Source organism: Giraffa tippelskirchi, chromosome 3, assembly GCF_054371585.1.
Source record: "Giraffa tippelskirchi isolate mGirTip1 chromosome 3, T2T-mGirTip1v1.2.pri, whole genome shotgun sequence".
Taxonomy (NCBI): domain Eukaryota; kingdom Metazoa; phylum Chordata; class Mammalia; order Artiodactyla; family Giraffidae; genus Giraffa; species Giraffa tippelskirchi.
Genome location: NC_137277.1, coordinates 63,978,557 through 63,999,023, shown reverse-complemented (window position 1 = coordinate 63,999,023; position 20,467 = coordinate 63,978,557). Strand labels below are relative to the sequence as shown.

Below are 20,467 nucleotides of genomic sequence, written 5' to 3'. Positions count from 1 at the left end.
AGCCTTTGCCCTGCTTCATTCTGTAGTCCAAGGCCAAATTTGCCTGTTACTCCAGGTGTTTCTTGACTTCCTACTTTTGCATTCCAGTCACTTTTAATGAAAAGGACATCTTTTTTGTGTGTTAGTTCTAAAAGGTCTTGTAGGTCTTCATAGAACCGTTGAACTTCAGCTTCTTCAGCATTACTGGTTGGGGCATAGGCTTGGATTACCATAATATTGAATGGTTTGCCTTGGAAACGAACAGAGATCATTCTGTTGTGTTTGAGATTGCATCCAAGTACTGCATTTTGGATTCTTTTGTTTACCATGATGGCTACTCCATTTCTTCTAAGGGATTCCTGCCTATAGTAGTAGATATAATGGTCATCTGAGTTAAATTCACCCATTCCAGTCCATTTTAGTTCGTTGATTCCTAGAATGTCGACGTTCACTTTTGCCATCTCCTATTTGACCACTTCCAATTTGCCTTGATTCATGGACCTAACATTCCAGGTTCCTCTGCAATATTGCTCTTTACAGCATCAGACCTTGCTTCTGTCACCAGTCACATCCACAACTGTGTGTTGTTTTTGCTTTGGCTCTATCCCTTCCTTCTTTCTGGAGTTATTTCTTCACTGATCTTCAGTAGCATATTGGGCACCTACTGACCTGGTGAGTTCCTCATTCAGTATCCTATCATTTTGCCTTTTCATACTGTTCATGGGGTTTTCAAGGCAAGAATACTGTAGTGGTTTGCCATTCCCTTCTCCAGTGGACCAAATTCTGTCAGATCTCTGCACCATGACCCGTCCATCTTGGGTGGCCCCACACGGCATGGCTTAGTCTCACTGAGGTGTAGGGTTAGGTTATTTATTTGATATTTTTCTTGATTCTTGAGGTAAGCCTGTAGTGCTGTGAACCTTCCCCTTAGCACTACTTTTACAGTGTCCCATAGTTTTTGGGTTGGAGAAGGAATTGGCAACCCACCCCAGTATTCTTGCCTAGAGAATCCCAGGGACAGAGGAGCCTGGTGGGCTGCTGTCTATGGGGTTGCACAGAGTTGGACACGACTGAAGCGACTTAGCAGAAGCAGCATAGGTTTTGGGTTGTTGCATTTTCATTTTTATTCGTTTCTACTCATACTTTGATTTCTTTTTTGATTTCTTCTGTGATTTGTTGGTTATTCAGAAGCGTGTTGTTCAGCTTCCATATGTTGGAATTTTTAATAGTTTTTCTGCTGTAATGGACATCTAATCTTAATGCATTGTGATCAGAAAAGATGCTTGGAATGATTTCAATTTTTTTTTGAATTTACCAAGGCTAAATTTATGGCCCAGGATGTGATCTATCCTGGAAAAATTTCCAAGTGCACTTGAGAAAAAGGTGAAATTCATTGTTTTGGGGTGAAATGTCCTATAGATATCAATTAGGTCTCACCGGTCCATTGTGTCATTTAGAGTTTGTGTTTCCTCGTTAATTTTCTGTTTAGTTGATCTGTCCATAGGTGTGAGTGGGGTATGAAAGTCTCCCACTATTATTGTGTTATTATTAATTTCCCCTTTCATACTTGTTAGCATTTGCCTTACATATTGTAGTGCTCCTATGTTAGGTACATATATATTTATAATTGTTATATCTTCTACTTGGTTCACTTTTGTAATTTATATGTCTTAATTAACCCCATAACTTCATGGCAAATAGATGGGGAAAAATGGAAACAGTGACAGACTTTATTTTCTCAGGCTCCAAAATCACTGTGGACAGTGACTGCAGCCGTGAAATTAAAAGATGCTTGCTCCTTGGAAGGAAAGCTGTGACAAACATAGACAGTCTGTTAAAAAGCAGAGACATCACTTTGCCAACAAAGGTCTATATAGTCACAGCTATGATTTTTCCAGTAGTCATGTACAGATGTTAGAGTGGGATAACATGGAAGGCTGAGCACCAAATATTTGATGCTTTTGAACTGTGGTGCTGGAGAGGACTCTTGAGAATTCTTGGACTCCAAGGAGATCAAACCAGTCAATCCTAAAGGAAATCAGCTCTGAATATTAATTGTAAGTGAGAGAATTGATTCTTAGGTTGATAAGGAGTCCAGGGCCCTCCAGAAGGAAAAAGTACAAGTGTTTTTTTTTTAATATATATATTCCTTCCTATTGTCACATAAGACATTTTTTTTCTTAACCTCTGAGTTGTTATGGCAACAATCTGTTTATTCTAAGACTTTCCTTAAGCCCAGAACAATGATTACACAACAAAATAACTCATCTTGATCAAGGGTATGTTTTTCCTTAAGCTCTGTACTAATGATTATACAACAACATTGTATCTTGCTTGAGGAAATGTTTTTCCTTAGCAAGAAACTTCTGACTAAGCCTGTTTTTTTAAGATGTATGTTGTGGGAATGGGTCTGGTAATACCTTTAAAGGCTCCTCTTTCGCCGCTCCCTCTGCGGAGCTGAACTTCCTCTTGGGCATCGTGGCGGCGGGGTGGGCGAGAGTCGGAGCCTGAAGGCCACGGTGCGCCAAGAGCCTTGGCGAGGCCGAGTAGCCTGACTGCGGCTGCTTTTCCCGCTGCCCGAGCTGCTGGGACCCACAGCCAACAATGCCACTCTTTATGCTGTAGCTCTTATAAATCCCCCTGGGAGAAGCTGTTTCTTTATTGATAAAATATCTTAGGAAAGTCTCCACCACAGCCCCGTTCCCTTCAGTTTACCCTTAGTGAGCGCTAAGTGCCAAGCTTCCCGATAACCAGATCTCCTGTTTTGTCTTTCAATCTATTCTTAGTAACCAATTGAAAAAGTATATAAAGCCCCACCCAAACTAGTAAGTGGAGCATTCTCTGCCCCCTCTGATGTCCATGTCAGAAGATTTTCTATTCCTTTTTCACTGTAATAAACCTTTTGCCACACAAAACTCTGAGTGCCTGAAGCATCATCTCTGCTAGTCCCAAGGCTAAAACTGTCTTCTTCAAAGATCATAAGCTATCAGAAGGACTGATGCTGAAGCTGAAGCTCCAATAATTGGCCACCTGATGCAAAGAGCCAGCTCATTGGAAAAAAAAATGTGATGCTGGGAAGGATTGAGGGCAGGAGGAGAAGGAGGTGACAGAGGGTCACCTCTGTCAGAGGTGAGATGGTTGGATTGCATTATCGACTCAACAGATACGAGTTTTAACAAACTCCAGGAGATAGTGAAGCACAGGGAAACCTGGCATGCTGCAGTCTATGGGGTCACAAAGAGTCAGACAGGACCAAGCAACTGAACAACAACAATTTATCTCTTAACTGACATTCTCTATTTGATGAGACATTATTTGTAAAGATTCTTTTAGAAGTAGTTTCCTTTAATTCTTTGAATATATTAAAATAGCTTATTTAAAATCTTTATCTAGGGATTTCCCTGGTGGTCCAGTGCTTAAGAATCTGCCTTCCAATGCAGGGGATGCGAGTTTGATCCCTGGTAGGGGAATTAAGATCCCACATGCCTCAGGGCAACTAAGCTCATGCACCTCAGCTAGAGAGAAGCCTGTGTGCCACAACTAAGACTTGATGCAGCCAAATAAATAAATATTTAAAAAGAAATATCTTTGCTTAGTAAGCCCAACATCTGGGCTTCCTCAGGGACAGTTTCTATTGATTGCCTCTACCTCCCTGCTATTTATAGGCCACACTTTCTTGTTTTTTTAAATGTGTCATAATTTTTGCTGAAAACTGGACATTTGAAATAACATATGGCAATTCTATAAATCAAATTCTTTCTCTTCCCCAGGGTTGCTACTATTGTTGTTGTTTGTTTAATGATTTTTCTAAACTAATTCTGTACAGTCTATATTCTTTGTCATGTGTGGCCATTGTCTTTCAAGTCTCCATTCTGTTCACTTGGTATTCAGTTAATGATTGAACAGAGATTTCCCTAAGTACCTAGAGCCAAAAACTGTTCCAGTCTTCACCAATAGATTTTATGCAGACAAGGGCATGCCTTCAACATCCAGGCAGGCAGGTGCCAGCTCTGCCTTAGCCTTCACTTCTTGCTTACACAGAGTCTCATAGTTAACCAGAGGTGACTCTGAGGACCTTCTCAGATATTTCCTGATCATGCACACAGCCTGGCACATGTATGTGGCCTTCTAGATTTCTGAAGATATATCATAGCTTTTCAGCTCATTTTACATGTGTTAAACTTTTTTGCTTGGTCTATCATTTGCTCCAACTATTAATTTATTTCCTCATGCAGCTATAAAGATAAACACTTGCCTGTAATTTTCTTGAACAACTGCATGGAATAGGCTTTTTGTACTGGAAGAGGTATTAATCCATTCAAATACAGACATCCTTGCAAGTAGGGTCTTTGAGTGAACCACCAGACAGGTAAAATTATGACAATTCTTCTGGAATGAAATCTCAAAAGAACCCCAGCCCCATTCTGTTCCCCCAGTGCCTGCTAGACTTCTTGATTTCACATTAATGTGCGTTGATTTTTTTCGAGGCTGCCACTGAGCTGGAGCACTTAGGATGGGACTGGGGAAAGTTAAAACGTCACAGAAATCAGTATTCTTACCACAGTTTAGCAGATTTTTTCTTGAACAAATGTTTCCTGCAGGTTGCTGCAAGCTTTTGGTTAATTTCCAGGGTTCTGAAAGAGTTGATTCTAACAACTTTTGCCAGTTTGTTTCCTCTTTCTCTGATTTTATGGAGAAGAGAATATTCAGGGTGCTTTTTTCCCATTTTCACTGACATCACACCCCTGCCCTCATTTTGAACTTTATAACTCATTTCACTGGTATAAAATTCTGTGTTGACAATCTTTTTTTCTCAGCTCTGAAATATTGTCCCATTGCCTTATGTTTTCCATTGTTGCTGTTGGCAAGCTGTCAGTCTAATGAACATTTATTTGTGTCAATATGTAATTTCTTTTTTGCTGCACTTTAGATCTTCTATTTGTCCTAGATATTTTACAGTTAACAGCAACGTATATTTCTTTATGTTTATTCTTCTTAAGATTTGTTTTACTTTTTGAATCTGATGATTCATGTTATTTTAATCAATTCCAGCAAAATTTCAAATATCTCTTCAAATAATGCCCCTCACTCATTTTAATTTTTCTCTTTTTTAAAAACTCCAGTTGGATGTGTATTAGCTCTAGAATCAGCAAACTTGGCTCACTGACTGTATATAGTCTCCTTTCTATTTTTGTAACTAAAGTTTTGTTGGAGCACAGCATTGTTTATTCATTTATGTATGTTTTATATTTATCCACTATAACAACAAGGGAGAGTACTTGTGACAGAGACCATATGGCCCTAAAATATTTATTACCTAGCCTTTGACAGAAAAGGTTTTTTGGTACCTATGTTAGACAATCTCATTTTTTCTTCAAGGTCTTCTAATCTTTTGAATCCTAGATCTCCTTGCCTCCATTCCATATACTAGGTGGTTTCATCAGATATAACTTCAGTTTGAACTTTTAGTTTATTTCAGCTATGTATAATCTGTTTAAATCAGAAATTGACAAACTTTTACTTACAGGGCTGTGTGTGCTAAATTGCTTCTGTTGTGTCCATCTCTTTGTGACCCTGCGGACTATTGCCCTCCAGGCTCCACTGTCCATGGGATTCTCCAGGCAAGAATACGGGAGTGGATTTGCCATGCTTGCCTCCAGGGGATTTAACTGACCCAGGGATCAAGCCCTTGTCTCTTATGTCCCCTGCTTTGGCAGGCAGGTTCTTTACTACTGATGCCATCTGGGAAGCCCCTACTTACAGGGCCAGATAGTTGTAATTTTAGGTTTTTAGATATACAGGTGTAGTTGCAACTGCTCAACTCGGCAGTTACACTGAGAAAGGAGAAGAGATAATATTTTAAAAAAAAATGTGTGGCTGTGTGCTAATGCACTTTTTCAGAGAAATAGGTAGACAACCCAAAGGTGATAGTTTGCTCAATTAAACCACGAGTTGAACTTCAAATTTCAATATTTTTACTTTTATTATGAGAAGATCTATTCCTTTTCAAACTTTCTAGGGTTCTTATTTTTAAGTTGCTTTGTCTTCACAGGATTTTATTTATATACTTTTTTCTGGCCACACTGTGTGGTTTGTAGGATCTCAGTTCCCTGACCAGGGCTTGAACCTGGGCCAAGGCAGTAGAAGCCCAGAACCCTAACCACTAAGCACCAGGAAACTCCCCTAAGATTTTTAATTTCACTTTTATTTTTCTAAATGTATTAAATATATTTCCCTTATAATATAAATATATTTCCTTTACTCCTCTGCTTCTTGGAATCAAAATCTCTAGGTTCAGAGTATGGATAAGAAAACCTTTCTTTGCATGGACAAGAAAACCATTTTTCCTCTGCTAGAGCCAGACATCCTGGAATGTGAAGTCAAGTGGGCCTTAGAAAGCATCACTACGAACAAAGCCAGTGGAGGTGATGGAATTCCAGCTGAGCTATTTCAAATCCTGAAAGATGATGCTGTGAAAGTGCTGCAGTTGATACGCCAGCAAATTTGGAAAACTCAGCAGTGGCCACAGGACTGGAAAAGGTCAGTTTTCACCCCAATCCCAAAGAAAGGCAATGCCAAAGAATGCTCAAACTACCACACAATTGCACTCATTTCACACGCTAGTCGGAGAAGGCAATGGCAACCCACTCCAGTATTCTTGCCTGAAAAATCCCATGGATGGAGGAGCCTGGTAGGCTGTAGTCCATGGGGTCGCTACCAGTCGGACACGACTGAGCGACTTCACTTTCACTTTTCGCTTTCATGCATTGGAGAAGGAAATGGCAACCCACTCCAGTGTTCTTGCCTGGAGAATCCCAGGGACGGCGGAGCCTGATGCGCTGCCGTCTATGGGGTCACACAGAGTTGGACACGACTGACGTGACTTAACAGCAGTGGTAGCACACGCTAGAGAAGTAATGCTTAAAATTCTCCAAGCCAGGCTTCAGCAATACGTGAACCGTGAACTTCCAGATGTTCAAGCTGGTTTTAGAAAAGGCAGAGGAACCAGAGATCAAATTGCCAACATTCGCTGGATCATCAAAAAAGCACGAGAGTTCCAGAAAAACATCTATTTCTACTTTATTGCCTATGCCAAAGCCTTTGACTCTGTGGATCACAATAAACTGTGGAAAATTCTGAAAGAGATGGGAATACCAGATCACCTGACCTGCCTCTTGAGAAACCTGTATGCAGGTCAGGAAGCAACAGTTAGAACTGGACATGGAACAACAGACTGGTTCCAAATTGAAAAAGGAGTAAGTCAAGGCTGTATATTGTTACCCTGCTTATTTACCTTATATGCAGAGTACATCATGAGAAACGCTGGGGTGGAAGAAGCCCAAGCTGGAATCAAGATTGCCAGGAGAAATATCAATAACCTCAGATATGCAGATGACACCACCCTTATGGCAGAAAGCAAAGAAGAACTAAAGAGCCTCTTGATGAAAGTGAGAGAGGAGAGTGAAAAAGTTGACTTAAAGCGCAACATTCAGAAAACTAAGATCATGGCATCCGGTCCCATTACTTCATGGCAAATAGATGAGGAAACAGTGGAAACAGTGGCTGACTTTATTTTTCTGGGATCCAAAATCACTGCAGATGGTGATTGCAGCCATGAAATGGAAAGACGCTTACTCCTTGGAAGGAAAGTTATGACCAACCTAGACAGCATATTAAAAAGCAGAGACATTACTTTGTCAACAAAGATCTGTCTAGTCAAGGCTATGGTTTTCTCAGTAGTCGTGTATGGATATGGGAGTTGGACTATAAAGAAAGCTGAGTGCCAAAGAATTGATGGTTTTGAACTGTGGTATTGGAGAAGACTCTTGAGAATCCCTTTGACTGCAAGGAGATCCAACCAGTCCATCCTAAAGGAGATCAGTCCTGGGTGTTCATTGGAAGGACTGATGTTTAAGCTGAAACTCCAATACTTTGGCCACCTCACGTGAAGAGCTGACTCATTTGAAAAGACCCTGGTGTTGGGAAAGATTGAAGGCAGGAGGAGAAGGGCACGACAGAGGACGAGATGGTTGGATGGGATCACCGAGTCAATGGACATGAGTTTGGGTGAACTCCAGGAGTTGGTGATGGACAGGGAGGCCTGGCGTGCTGCGCTTCATGCAAAGAGTCGGACTCGACTGAGTGAACTGAACTGAACTGTGCTATTTTGCTCCTCTGGGTTTTGAGTGGGGACTATTACTCCCAAGACATAATGGCCTTTTTTCTGCTGTTCGTTGAATCCCAAGTATTAGGTTCTGAGCATGAGCAAAAGTTCCAAGAACACCAAATCTTATCTTTTTTGCTTGTTATTTCTCTAACATATAGGATCCAACTATTGGCAGCTCTTCTCTGGACAATACAACCTTCTCTCCCTTTTTGATGTATCCAATGTTTCTAGCTTCTGAGGAAATGTATTTACTACCGGAGCACCATGACTTTCTTGCCTTTGCTTCTTGGATCCAAGTTCCCTAGGTTCTAAATATAGGCTAAATACAGACTTAATGTGTCTTAATCTGTTCAGCCTACTGTAGCAGACATCCTCCTCTGCTTGGATAAACTGGATGGCTTATAGACATCACATTTTTATTTCTCACAGCCTGGAGGCTAGAAGTCTAAGACAAGGCACCAGCAGATTCAGTGTCAGGTTATGGTCCACTTCTTCTTAGTTAGCTTGCTATCTTTTTGCTGTATCCTTACATAGGGAAAGGGAGCTCTGTGGGGTCTCTTTTATTATAGTATTAATCTCATTCATGAAGGTTCCAACCTCGTAACCCAAGAGCATTCCAGTGTGTTCTCTTGACAAAACTCTGTTAGCCTTTGACCCACTTCATATACTCCAAGGCCAAAGTTGCCTGGTATTCTAGGTAACTTTTGACTTCCAACTTTTGCATTCCAATCCCCTATGATGAGAAGGATGTCTTTTTTTGGTGTTAGTTCTAGAAGGTTTTATGAGTCTTCATAGAACTGGTCAACTTCAACTTCTTTACCATCAGTGGTTGGGGCATAGACTTGGATTACTGTAATGTTGAATGGTTTGCCTTGAAAACAAACTGAGATCTATCTGTTGTTTTTGAAATTGCAGCCAAGTACTGCATTTTGGACTCTTTTGTTGACTATGAGGGTGACTCTATTTCTTCTAAGGCATTCTTGCCCACAGTAGTAGATACAGTGGTAATCTGAAGTAACGTCTCCCATTCCTGTCCATTTTAGTTCACTGATTGGTAGTCAGTGTCAGTGTTCACTCTTGCCATCTCCTGCTTGACCACGTCCAGCTCAGCTTGATTTATGGACCTAACATTCCAAATTCCTATGCAATATTTTTCTTACAGCGTTGGACTTTGCTTTCACCCTCAGACACCTCCATGGCTGAGCATTGTTTCCACTTAGGCCCAGCCATTTCATTCTTCCTGGAAATTGCTCTCCACTCTTCCTCAGTGACATATTGGACATCTTCCGATTGTGGGACTCATTTTCTGTCATCTCATCTTTTTGCCTTTTCATACTATCCATGGGGTTCTCCAGGCAAGAATACTGGAGTGGGCTGCCATTTCTTCCTCCCGCAGACCACATTTTGTCAGAACACTTCACTATGACCCATCTGTCTTAGGTGGCTCTGTATGGCATGAATCATAGCTTCACTGAGTTACGCAACTCCTTTTGCTACAACAAGGCTGTGATCCATGAAAGGTGGAGGCAAGCTTTAAAGCTGAAATAGGTTTACGTATTGAGGACTCAGAGATGTTTATCCAAAAAGCAATGGCCTTGTTGGCCTAAGAGTAGTGTCTCATACTTGGAACCAAAACCTGGGATCTGACAAGTGTATGACACAAGGAGAAGTGGTCATACTTGGAACATGAGAAACTGTTATTCAAAAATCAGTGCTTTGGTGCCCTGAAGGGGGTGGCCTCCTTGGATCTCACAGTAACAGGAAATGAGGTCTGAATGCATGGAGGGTTAGTACTATACTTGAATTCTAACAATTTGGAATCTGAAAAATTGGTGGAGATATGGTTTTGGAACCTGTGATAAGTGCACATACTTAGAACCTAGAGATGTATAAGCCAACAAAGAAGGAATAAGGCCTACTTGTAACCTGGAGATCTTGGGTGTAAAAGCAGAGAGATGAGACCTTCTTGGCTTCAAAGGTGCTTCAGTTATTCATGCTCTAGAGACCTTTGACATGAAGTGATGGGACCAGATGCTATGATCTTAGTTTTCTGAATATTGAGTTTTAAGCCAAATTTTTCACTCTCCTCTTTCACTTTCATCAAATGGCTCTTTAGTTGTTCTTCACTTTCTGACACAAGGGTGGTGTCATCTGCATATCTGAGGTTACTGATATTTCTCCCAGCAATCTTGATTCCAGATTGTGCTTCATCCAGCCCAGCATTTTGCATGATGTGCTCTGCATATGAGTTAAACAAGCAGGGTGAAAATATACAGCCTTGACGTAATCCTTTCTGATTTGGAATCAGTCTGTTGTTCCATATCTGGTTCTAACTGTTGCTTCTTGACCTTTAAAGCCTCAGGAAGCAGGTCAGGTAGTCTGGTATTCCCATCTGTTAAAGAATTTTTCACAGTTTGTTGTGATCTACACAGTCAAAGGCTTTGTCATAGTCAATAAAGCAGAAGTAGATGTTTTTCTGTAACTCTCTTGCTTTTTCTATGATCTAACGGATGTTGGCAATTTGATCTCTGGTTCCTCTGCCTTTTCAAAATCCAGCTTGAACATCTGGAAGTTCATGGTTCATTTAATGTTGAAGCCTGGCTTGGAGAATTTTGAGCATTTCTTTGCTACCGTGTGAGATGAGTACAATTGTATGGTAGTTTGAACATTCGTTGGCATTGCCTTTGTTTGGGATTGGAATGAAAACTGACTTTTTCCAGTCCTGTGGCCATTGCTGAGTTTTCCAAATTTGCTGGTATATTGACTGCAGCACTTTAACAGCATCATCTTTATGGCTCTATACAGTCAGCAAAAACAAGACCTGGAACTGACTGTGGCTCAGATCATGAAATCCTTATTGCAAAATTCAGGGTTAAATTTAAGAAAGTAGGGAAAACCACTAGGCCTTAGGTATGACCTAAATCAAATCCCTTATGATTGTACGGTGGAGGTGACAAATAGATTCAAGGGATTAGATCTGATAGACAGAGTGCCTGAAAAATTAAGGACAGAGGATCGTAACATCGTACAGGAGGCAGTGACCCAAACCATCCCAAAGCAAAATAAATGCAAGAAGGCAAAAGGGAAAAAAAAAAAAAACAAGGCAAAATGGTTGTCTGAGGAGGCTTTAAAAATAAATGTGAAAAGAAGAGAAGTGAAAGGGAGAAAGGGAAAGATATACCAGAGTACCAGAGAAAAGCAAGGACAGATAGGAAAGCCTTATTCAATGAACAATGCAAATAAATAGAGGAAACCAATAAAATAGGAAAGACTAGCGATATCTTCAAGAAAATTGGAGACACCAAGGGAACATTTCATGCAAGGATGGCTACGATAAAGGACAGAGATAGTAAAGACCTAACAGAAGCAGAAGAAATTAAGAAATGGCAAGAATATATAAAGAACTATACAAGAAAGGTCTTAATGTCTCAGATAATCATGACTGCGGTCACTCACCTAGAGCCAGACATCCTGGAGTGTGATGTCAAGTGGACCTTAGGAAGCATTACTATGAACAAAGCTAGTGGGGGTGATGAAATTCCAGCTGAGCTATTTAAAATCCTAAAAGATGATACTGTTAAAGTACTGCACTCAACATGTCAGCAAATTTAGAGAACTCATCAGTGACCACAGGACTGGAAAAGTTCAGTTTTAATTTCAATCCAAAAGAAAGGCAATGCCAAAGAATATTCAAACTACCATACAATTGCACTCATTTCACATGCTAGCAAGGTAATGCTCAAAATCCTTCAAGCTAGGCTTCAGCAGTATGTGAACCAAGAACTTCCAGATGTAAAACCTGGGTTTCAAAGAGGCAGAGGAACCAGAGATCAAACTGCCAACATCTGTTGGACCTTAAAGAACCAAGAGAATTCCAGAAAAACATCTACTTCTGCTTCATTGACTATACTAAAGCCTTTGGCTGTGTGGATCACAACAATCAGTGGAAAATTCTTGAAAAGAAGAGAGTACCAGACCACCTTAACTGTCTCTTGAGAAACCTGTATGCAGGTCAAGAAACAACAGTTAGAACCAGACATGGAACAACGAACTGCTTCAAAATTGGGCAAAGAGTAAGACAAGGCTGTATATTGTCACTCTGTTTATTTAACAGAGTATTTATTTATGCAGAGTACATCATACGAAATGCCAGGCTGGATGAATCACAAGCTGGAATCAAGATTGCTGAGAGAGATATCTACAATCGAAGATATGCAGATGATACCACTCTAATGGCAGAAAGTGAAGAGGAACTAAAGAGCGTCTTGATGAGGGTGATAGTAGAGAGGGAACGCTGGCTTAAAACTCAACATTCAAAAAACAAAGATCATGGCAACTGGTCCCATCACTTCATGGCAAATATATTGGGAAAAAAGTAAAAGCAGTAACAAATTTTATTTTCTTGGGTTCCAAAAATTACTGTGGATGGTAACTGCAGCCATGAAATTAAGAGACACTAGCTCCTTGGAAGGAAAGCTGTGACAAACCTAGACAGCATATTAAAAGCAGAGACGTCACTTTACCAACAAAGGTCCATATAGTCAAAGCTATGGTTTTCCATTAGTCATGTACAGATGTGAGAGTTGGTCCATAAAGAAGGCTGAGTGCTGAAGAATTGATGCTTTTGAATTGTGGTGATGGAGAAGACTACTGAAACTCTTGGACTACAAAGAGATCAAACAAGTCAATCCTAAAGGAAATCAATCCTGATTATTCTTTGGAAGGACTGACTGTCACTGAAGCTGAAGCTTCAGTACTTTGGTCATCTGATGAGAAGAGCTGACTCACTGGAAAAGACCCTGATGCTGGGAAGGATTGAGGGCAAAAGGAGAAGGAGGCTGTAGAGAATGAGATGCCTAGATAGCATCACTGACTCAAAGGACATGAATTTGAGCAAACTCCTGGAGGAGCCTGGTGTGCTACAGTCCATGTCATCACAAAGAGTCCACACCACTTAGCAAATGAACAGTAACAACAACCAAAGCTTGCTTGTTTCCACTGCTTTTAGATCCCATATGTGAAGGTGAGTGCCTGGCATTAAGCTTTTGATTCCAGTCATTCATTTTAAAGAGGGCTTCCCTGGTGGCTCAGACAGTAAAGAATCTTCCTGTAATTCGGGGGACCTGAGTTCGATCCCTGGGTTGGGAAGATCCCCTAGAGGAGGGCATGGCAACCCTCTCCAGTATTTTTGCCTGGAGAATCCCCATGGGTATAGGAGTCCAGCAAGCTGTAGTCCATGGGTTTGCAAAGAGTCGAACATGAGTGAGCAAGTAAGCACACATACACATTTCAAAGAAGTCCATCTTGAATAAACATATTCCTAGCTACCCAACTAGATGAAGAGATAACCCACCCATGAATTTCCCCTTAATAGAAAATTCATAAAGACCAGATAACTGACCAACCCTGCTTTCCACTTTCCACTTCGTGCACTTTAATCCTTGCTCTTATGTTTTAAATTCACCAACTGTGGCTGTTGTTCCGTTGCCCAGTCATGTCCAGTTCTTTGCAACCCCATGGACTGCAGCCTGACAGGTCTCCCTGTCTCTCACCATTTCCCAGAGTTTGCCCAAGTTCATGTTCATTGCATTGGTGAAGCCATCCAGCCATCTCATCCTCTGACACCCTCTTCTTCTGCCCTCAATCTTTCCCGGCATCAGGGACTTTCCCAATGAGTCATCTTTTTGAGCTTCAGTTTCAGCATCAGTCCTTCCAGTGAATATTCAGGGTTTATCTCCCTTAAGATTTACGGATTTGATCTCCTTGCTGCCCAAGGGGCTTTCAGGAGTCTTCTCCAGCACCACAGTTCAAAGGCATCAATTCTTTGGTGTTCTGCATTCTTTATGGTTCGGCTCTCACAACCGTACATGAGCGCTGATTTACCATTAACTCAAGTGGTAAATTCACCAATAGTGAACCTATAAATCCCTAGGCAGAACCCTCCATCTGTAGGCACTCTCTCTGTCTCTCTCCGTAACCTTGCTATCTTGCCCCAGGCATGCAATGTACCTTCTAGGTCCTGTGAGTAATAAAACTTGCTTTTTCAAAGTTCCATGATGTTTGTTGCTGATGTGCATCTTCCAATCATAATAAAAACCACAAGGGCTGGTCCAGCCATACCACTGGGGAAATGTCTGTGGAGCTGCCACAAGCAGTATGGATCTAGATGAGTGCACCAGACATTCCCAGCTAACAGCATCACTATAGATTGGTTAGACTGCCACAAAACAAGATGTCAAGATTTCAAGTATGAATATCTATACTTGTTGGATACAAATTCTCTAGGTTCAAAGCATAGAAAGCTACCCACTCGGTGCCTTTGGCTGACTTTCTCTCTTATTGGCACCAACGTCTAGGTTCACAGTAGATAGACAAACCATAATACACAAAAACTGGTCATTCTTGCTTGTTGTTTATTGGTCCTCTTGCTTGTGGGTCATCCTTGCTTGTTGGTTTCAGATACTGGCAACTATTCTAAGACTAAGGCCTTGTCTATTCTTCAGTAGAAAGAATTTAGATTCATAATAATAATACGGGCTACTTCTCTCAACTCGGCAAAGCCTATTCTATTCTGCTTGTTGGATCGCTGGTGTTTAAGAACCAATCATGGGAAACAGGGCCTTCAGTTCAGTTCAGTTGCTCAGTCATGTCTGACTCTTTGTGACTCCATGAACTGCAGCACACGAGGCTTCTCTGTCCATCACCAACTCCTGGAACTTACTCAAACTCATGTCCATTGAATCAGTGATGCCATCCAACTAGTTCATCCTCTGTCATCCCCTTCTCCTGCCTTCAGTCTTTCCAAGCATCAGGGTCTTTTCAAATGAGTCAGTTCTTCACATCAGGTGGCCAAAGTATAGCAGCTTCAGTTTCAGCATCAGTCCTTCCAATGAAAATTCAGGATTGATTTCCTTTAGGATGGACTGGTTTGATCTCCTTGCAGTCCAGGGGACTCTCAAGAGTCTTCTCCAACACCACAGTTCAAAACTATCAATTCTTCGGTGCTCAGCTTTCTTTATAGTCCAACTCTCACATCCATACATGACTACTGGAAAAACCATAGCTTTGACTAGATGGATCTTTGTTAGCAAACTAATGTCTCTGCTTTTTAATATACTGTTTAGGTTGATCATAGCTTTTCCTCCAAAGAGCAAGTGTCTTTTAATTTCATGGCTGCAATCACCATCTGCAGTGATTTTGGAGCCCCCCAAAATAAAGTCAGCCACTGTTTCCATTGTTTCCCCATCTATTTGCCATGAAGTGATGGGCCCATGGCATGATCATGCCATGATCTTAGTTTTCTGAATGTTGAGCTTTAAGCCAACTTTTTCACTGTCCGTTTTCACTTTCATCAAGAGGCTTTCACTTTCATCAAGTCCTTCGCTTTCTGCCATAAGGGTGGTGTCATCTGCATGTCTGAGGTTATTGATATTTCTCCCAGCAATCGTGATTCCAGCTTGTGCTTCTTCCAGCCCAGCATTCTCATGATGTACTCTCCATTTAAGTTAAATAAGCAGGGTGACAATATATAGTCTTGACGTACTCCTTTTCCTTTTTGGAACCAGTCTATTTTTCCACATCCAGTTCTAATTGTTGCTTCTTGACCGGCATACAGATTTCTCAGGAGGCAGGTCATGTGGTCTGGTATTCCCATCTGTTGAAGAATTTTCCACAGTTTGTTGTGATCCACATAGTCAAAAGCTTTGGCATAGTCAATAAAGCAAAAGTAGAAACAGGGCCTTGTCTCCTTTGTATTGAATCTCAGGTCTCTATTCAAGTTTGTGAGAATACTCTCTGTGCACTGAGACCTGGTCAAATACCCTTATTAAAAATGAGCCTTGGGACTTGCCTGGTGATCCAGTGGCTAAGACTCTGCGCTCCCAATACTGTGGGCCCGGGTTCTATCTCTGGTCAGGTAACTAGATCACACGTGCTACAGTGAAGATTGAAGATCCCTCGTGTTGCAAATAAGACTCAGTGTAGACAAATAAATAAATATTTTTAAAAATGAGCCTCTAGTTTCTGAGTAGAATCCACTATGCACCAAACATCAAAGCTTTTTTTTACCTTGTTGTTGAATCCCAAATTTCTAGGGTTTGAGTGAAAGAATAGACTCCCAAGGCAGTAAGATCTGTTTTCTTCTCCTTATTGAGTCTCAGGTCTGTAGTTCTGGGTATGGTAGCTGCTGTGAGGACATCATGTCTTGTCTCCTGACCTTATTATATCCCAGGTAGCTATGTTCTGAGTATGACAACTATGCTCAGGTTATCATCACCTCACATCTTTTACTGGTTAGATTCCAGATCTTTCTGTTTTGCGTATGGGCATGTAATCGTACGGTTAGCAAGCCTACATCTCTCCTGCTAATTGGAATCCTGAGTTCAGGTTGTAAGGAACTACTCTCATAACACCAAAAATTAACCTTCTTTGCTCTTTGTTTTCCAGATATCTAAGTCTAGAGTATGTATACCTTCTAAGGCAAAGGACCTTGTCTCCCTGATTGAGAATTCCCAATTTTCTAGAAACTACTCTCAGGTCACCAAAGCATTGTATTCTTTGCTATTGCACCCCAGATCTCTAATCTGAATATAGGCAACTACTTTCAGAGTAGTTGGAGTCTGCTTGTTGGAGTTCAAATTTCTATGTTGAGTTGGGACAAATTCTACTTGGGCATAAAGGTCTCATATATTCTACTTTATGGGTCCCAGATCTTTTGAGTCCAAAATTTTTACAAGCTCCTATGGCACCATGTCCGTTTTTCTCTGCTTGTTGGATCTCTTATCATTAAGGTCTGAGTGGTGACTCAGTGGTAAAGAATTCACCTGTAATACAGGAGCCACATGTTTGTTATCTGGGTTGAGAAGATCCCCTGGAGAAAGAAATGGCAACCCACTCCAGTATTGTTGTTTGGGAAATCACATGAACAGAGTAGTCTGGTAGGCTACAGTCCATGGGGTTGCAGAAGAGTCAAACATGACTTAGTCACTAAACAATAATAATCACTAAAGCAAATAATCTCCAGGCACAGAGGCATAGGCTCCTCTGCTTGTTGGAGTCCAGTTCTCTAGGATCCTAGAATGGGCAATGACACCAAGAGCATTCATGATTTTGTCCTCTTCTCCTTAGCAGACTTCAGATCTCTATGATCTGGGTATAAGCAACTATTCCCAAGGTGAAAATATCCTGGCTCCCCTACTTGAAGGAATCCAGACCTCCAAGTTCAGCAGATGAACACCTACTCCCAGGATAAGGCCTTATGTCCTGTACTTGTTGGATTCCAGGTCTGTATGTTTTCAATAGTGGCAAACTTTCCCCATGCAAGAAGATCTCAGATATTCTGCTTTGTGGATTCCAAGGCTCTAGAATCTGGGAGCTGGCAAGTATACCTTGGGCAATGTTTCTTCCTTGCTTGTTGGATCTTGGGTTATTTAAAGAAATTTTTATTGTGAGAGTTGGACTAAAAGAAAGCTGAGTGCTGAAGAATTGATGTTTTTGAACGGTGGTGTTGGAGAAGACTCTTGAAAGTCCTTGGACTGCAAGGAGATCAAACCAGTCAACCCTAAAGGAAATCAGTCCTGAATATTCATTGGAAGGACTGATGCTGAAGTTGAAACTCCGATACTTTGGCCACCTGATGCGAAGAACTGACTCAGTGGAAAAGACTGTGATTTGGGGCAAGACTGAAGGCAGGAGGAGAAGGGGATGACAGAGGATGAGATGGCTGGATGGCATCACTGACTCAATGGACATGAGTTTGAGCAAGCTCCAGGAGTTGGTGATGGACAGTGAAGCTTGGCATGCTGCAGTCCACGGAGTCACAAAAAGTCGGACCCAACTGAGCAATTGAACTGAGTTGATAGTTGCTTTAAAATATTGTTTTAGTTTCTTGCTATGGATATCAGGTTTTGATGATGGGAAAGTATCCTAGCACTGGGGCAGAGGCCCCTCTGCCTTTTGGATTCCTAGTATAAATTCTGGGTATTGACTGCTACTCTAACGGTTCTAAAGCCTTGTCTCTACTGCTTGTTTGATCTCATGAGCAGAAATACTAAATATGTGCACATAGTTTAAAGGCATTAAGACCTTGTCTCTTCTGCTTGTGAGATCCAGTGTGTTTATGCCCAGGGAACTAAGGCTTTGTTTCTTCACTTGTTGTAAACTGTGTACCCCAGTTCTCCAAGTTCTGAGTATGATCTTCTACACCCAGGCACAAAAGCCATGTGTCCTATCCTATTGGATCTCAGGTTCCTATTTCCAGTATAGTTTACTATTACCAGGCCACCAAAGCTGTCTTTGCTGCTTGCTTGAATCCAGTTCCCCAAGTTCAGATTATAAGGGCCCCACTTGTCTAGGTTCCACATAGAGTTACGTACTTCCAAGGTGTCAAGGCCCTGTCTCCTCTACTTGTTGCACCCCAAGTCTGTAAGCTCTAAGAAGGAACCTTTACTCTCTGGGCAACAATCCCATTTCTTCTCCTTGGTAGATGACAAGCATCTAAGTTCTGAATATGGTTAACTTCCCCAGGGTGAATATCCTCATCTCTCCTGCTTGTTGGTCTCTGAGACAGGTTCCCTGTACGAACACTTATTACCAGTGCTCCAAGACTGTCTCTCAGATTTGGGATTCCAGGTGTCTAGGTTCCAAGTATGGGCAACTACTTTCATGTTACAAAGTCTTTCTTACTCTATCATTGCTTTAGCTCTCAGTTTCTATTTGTATTATATCTAGAAATATTCTTGAGGTTTTAAAACTTGGTTATATTTAGACTGTAATATAATTTCTAATATGTCTAGGTGTTTTTAAGTGGTAAGGTTTTTTTTTCTCAGAAACTATATTTCCAGAAATAAAATTTTTCCAGTTAACTAAAAAAAAAATGTTTACACTTCTCTTTTTTGCAGTGAAGTCTTATTATATTTTGGAGTAAGAAATGCAACCCACTCCAGTATTCTTGGCTGGATAATTCCAGGGACAGAGGAGCCTGGTAGGCTACAGTCCATGTGGTTGCAAAGAGTCAGACACGACTGAGCATGCACGCACTTATTATATTTACTTATTTTTAGAGTACAATTTAACCTTTATATGTTTAGAAAACTAGAAAATACAGATAAGCATAACTAAGAAAATAATCACATCCTTTTTCATTGTCCAAATTTTATCACTATTAACTCCTTGGAATGTACATTCCCAGATCTTTTCAATGTGTGCATCCAGATACACACACTGTTTTGCAAAATATTTTCATCCTGTACATTGTTTTTCAATTTGTTTTTTCCCCATCAATGATATTCACTTTTTAAATATCAGTATATATCCACATAATTTAAAACCTAGATCTCATTCAGATTTCTCTTATTGTCCTCCAAATGACTTTTAAATGGAAATTGTCAAAAGTATTCAACTCAGGACTCTGCATTTATATTTGGTCTCTTAAATCACATAAGTATCTCAATTCTTTTTTTTTTATCTAATTCAGACCCTTTCTTCACACTGTTGACTTGTTGATGAGACTAGGTCAGATTACTTGTGATGATTTCAGCTTGTATCTCTAATACCTATGTGTCCTGTAGCTTAAGAATCTAAAGACTTGATAGATTTAATGAAAACATTAAAAAAGAAAATATTTAATGAAAACATAGATTTAATGAAAAATTCTAATTTTTTTAAAACTAGAGTGTATCATGGGTAATATTGGATATTTTGTATTATGTCAGAAGACTCAAAATATCTAGTTGACCTTTCATCAGAGTTACTAACAGTGGTCACAGGATTAGGATGATGTCATTCAGGACAATTAAGGTTTTCTCCTTGTGACTAGAAAGCCTTTTGGGTAGCATTACTGTAGGAATGCCCAGTGCTCCATCATTCATTCACCTAATGGTTTTACTATGAGTTGCCTGAGTCAGTGTTATTAGGATTTGCAAAACAGTGTTTCCCTAATTTTGTCATCAGTTCTACATTTGTTATACAGTCCTATAATTGTCATGTAGAGGAAGAGAAGAACCGGTTAGAGGATCTCACATCAGCAACTTAATGTTCTAGCTCAGAACTGATGTATGCCACTTCTACCCATTACCTACTGATATGACTCTACCTCACTTCAAGAGGAAATACAATCTTCACATATGCTTGGAAACAAAGAGGAACTGTTTCTGGTGCTACTGCTGGTTATTAGTTACAGATTGCATGACATCTCACACACGTTGTCTCTGAGGAACTGTTTCCAGTGCTACTGCTGGTTATTAGTTACAGATTGCATGACACCTCACATACGTTGTCTCTGGCTGAACATTTCAAGAGCTAGGCAGTGAGGCTCTCATATCA

General features: G+C 40.7%; 1 long non-coding RNA gene across 1 annotated transcript in view; it reads left to right on the top strand.

Annotated features, from left to right (window-relative positions):
- Positions 1 to 19,020, top strand: part of LOC145543004 (uncharacterized) — a 29,968-nt gene extending 10,948 nt beyond the window's left edge. The window contains exons 2-4 of the long non-coding RNA XR_014080338.1: positions 6,272 to 6,519; positions 12,278 to 13,169; positions 17,276 to 19,020. This is a non-coding gene — a long non-coding RNA (uncharacterized LOC145543004). The remainder of the gene's footprint in view (positions 1 to 6,271; positions 6,520 to 12,277; positions 13,170 to 17,275) is intronic.
- Positions 19,021 to 20,467: the final 1,447 nt, after the last annotated feature.